We start from the raw sequence: 3121 nt of genomic DNA, 5'->3' as shown, positions 1-3121 counted from the left end.
CCCACTTGTCTCTTGCTTCGCGGGAAAATTCTGAAGACGCTGCGTTATGATTGGCCAATTGCGTCATGGTCAACCCTAGATGAGAAACTCCTACTCCCATTGGCTCATAGTAAGATAAAGGCGGTGCTTATGTGCGAGTTGCAATGTTTACGTTTATAGACACAGGAAGACCCATAGACATCATATTTGACCCCAACATCAAATGCTTTTCAGAGTACAGACATAGGACTATTATGAGTAAGCAGAGTGAGTTTCATGCATGTGCCACCTTCCTAGTAGAATTGAACAGGGGGTGCTTATTCTGACTGGTGTGAAAATAGGCCTGTCGTGATATGCACCCCCCCCCCCCCCCCTTTAAAAGAATTCTGTTGACCCCAACATCAAATGCTTTTCAGAGTACAGCCAAGGGACTAGTATGAGTAAGCAGAGTGAGTTTCATGCATGTGCCACCTTCCTAGTAGAATTGAACAGGGGGTGCTTATTCTGCATGGTATGAAATTGGCCTGTCGTGATATGCACCCCCCCTTAAGTTCTGTATCATACTGTATCTTATTATATACTATCTCATTATGTATATCCCACTGCCATTCAAATATGCACATATTCTTCACTTTCTGCTTATTTGCACTTCCTGTTAGATACTAAACTGCATTTCGTTATTTAGTCTTGTGAAACGCCGTGTCAAATACATTCAACTTGCTCATTCAAAATTACGTTAATTCATTTTGTAGTCATGGCTGGGGTAGGCTATATATTTCCACAGGACAAAAAGGTGTTCTTTTGCGTTCGCTATTATCCGAGGTTTTTGGAAGAAAAACATCGGTGGTTTGTACTCTTTAGAACAGTTCTAAAGACTGTAATCACTTGTGTTCTTCTCTTCCATCTCTTTCACAAATAATGAAATCGTAGTATAGTATTTTTCCCTGCGTTTGTTTAGGCGAAACTGCTTTCCTTTCCGATCAAGCGAGTGGTGCGTCAAGGGGGTGCATCTTCTGACGGGGGTGCTGAATCGGGTACAACACCGGCCTAAGGAATAAATATGGTGGCAATTGTGTCATACTCTACAGTAACTACAGACAGAAATGGCCACCTCAGAAATCAGGTTCCAATGCATGCAATGAGTATTTTAGAAACACCTAAAAGAGCCACAAATGTTTAAAAAGGATTGCATAGGTCACCTAAAATACATTGGTCTGGTCAGAATTTAACCTACATTGCTGATTCTAACAATGTCAGAAGAAACACATACAATCCCGCCAACCCTGCGCAGAAACTCTGCAAAAGACCCCTTTGGTAAGAGGCTGCAGTCCAACAGTTTCTTCCCGTCACATCAGTAAGGCCCAGTAGCCTACTGACTCCAGTTTCAACGTCCTCTATGACGTGGCTCTCCTTAACTTGTATGCACCACAAAACCAAGACAAATTTCTTGCATGTGAAAACCTACTTGTCAATAAACCCAATTCTGATTCTGATCAAAACCCAAGCCCAAAACCTGTGCCAAGCACGTCACAGCAGTCCAGTTCACTTCCCAGGGAAACTTTCTGTTCAGTAGGATAGACGAAACAGGTAGGTCTACAATTTCACATGGGTCAGCTAATTTTCACCATAATAAAATACTTCTCACTATACAGTCTTACTTCTCACACTAGTCTTTTTTTAAACCTATCTTGGAAAACCCTTGTTTGGAAAAAGTTTGAAAAGAGTGTGTAGGGGGAAGTTTGAAGCACTCCTATTCTGTCCAGCCTTCAAAAAGAGAGTCAGTATGAGATAACATCCTTAAGGAAAACTTGTCTAAAAGATCCTTTCAATTTAACCACTATTATATTATTATTTCCTACAAAGGTTGTTAGAGACATTTTAATTAGGCCTTCTAGCTTGCAAGTAAGCGTAAGACGAATGAAATAGAATGTTCAACACCCCATTACCCCTGTTACCCAACTAGCAATACCCCCAGCCTCCACATAATCAGGGATACCAAAGGATTGTGCCGAAATTAGACTCTGGCCTACAGCTTGTTAGTAGGTCTGAAACCTTAATGCATTTGTTGTCCACATGGTTAACTGCACTTTGGTTCAATCCCTATTGCTTTTGAATGTGCTATATAAATAACAGTAACCTGACTTGACTAACTGCACTCAGCAGGACAATTTTTAATTATTTTTCTTACATTTTGATCATAAAAAAATACTTCACTGTGTTTTTTTGGATTACCTGCCATAGATTCCTGATGAACTATTTGTTATTACGCCACAGCAAAATTGTCCTGATACAGCCTATATCCACACCGCCCTGATTGCCAGCCATCTTACTGTCATTTTCGGCAAATACACACAAGCATTGCCTACCTCTGATATGTTTATTGCACCTTGTGATGGTCACCATGGAACCTGTGCGACTCTTCAAATTGCTAATTTGAATTCTGACACATGTTAGTGGGGAGTTTCACATGCGATATGCCGAGTCTTCCAAAGCCCTTTATAAATACGGAGTTCACGAATCGCATGTGGGTATACACTGAGATTACCGTAATGATCTCCTGAACCATCCCTTTCCGACAAGAGGGCGGCGGAGAAGACGGGAGCAGGGCTAGAATATAACGCCCGGGGGGGAGGAAGATGGGATTTACATACTCGCATGTCTTTACTAAATAAAGTGCCACACTAACACTCGGCTAATGTATACGTTATTGGTCTAACCATATGCCGCAAGTGAAATGTTCTCAACTTGGATGCAGAGTAGGCTAGTAGGCTAATACAATCTATGACCAAAAATGCGCAGCAAGGTGGGTATCGTTCGGAGCTCAAATGTAGCACTCCTTGAAACCTGCCCTTGAACACAAATCTGTGTCATCACAGGCGAAAAGAAAGACTACAGTCTTAATTATATCAAGACAATGAAGATAATGTATCCCATTATGACTAAATAAGATGCAATGACACGTATTACCTGTAAAAGAAGATCTTCAGCTAGTAATATTATTAAAAGTTCATAGCTTGCTTCCTTGCAGAAAAATGAAAGCGCTGAGTTGCACTCTCACCCCTTGTGCTATCCGCTGGAGAACGGGGCGCGGAACACACGTATTAAAGATGCAATGGCATTTTTGGATGTGCACGCGCGTCAA

This window comes from Sprattus sprattus, assembly GCF_963457725.1.
Source record: "Sprattus sprattus genome assembly, chromosome: 8".
In the NCBI taxonomy this organism is placed as follows: Eukaryota; Metazoa; Chordata; class Actinopteri; order Clupeiformes; family Clupeidae; genus Sprattus; species Sprattus sprattus.
The sequence above is the reverse complement of the archived record's forward strand: the minus strand, read 5'-3'. Positions refer to the sequence as shown.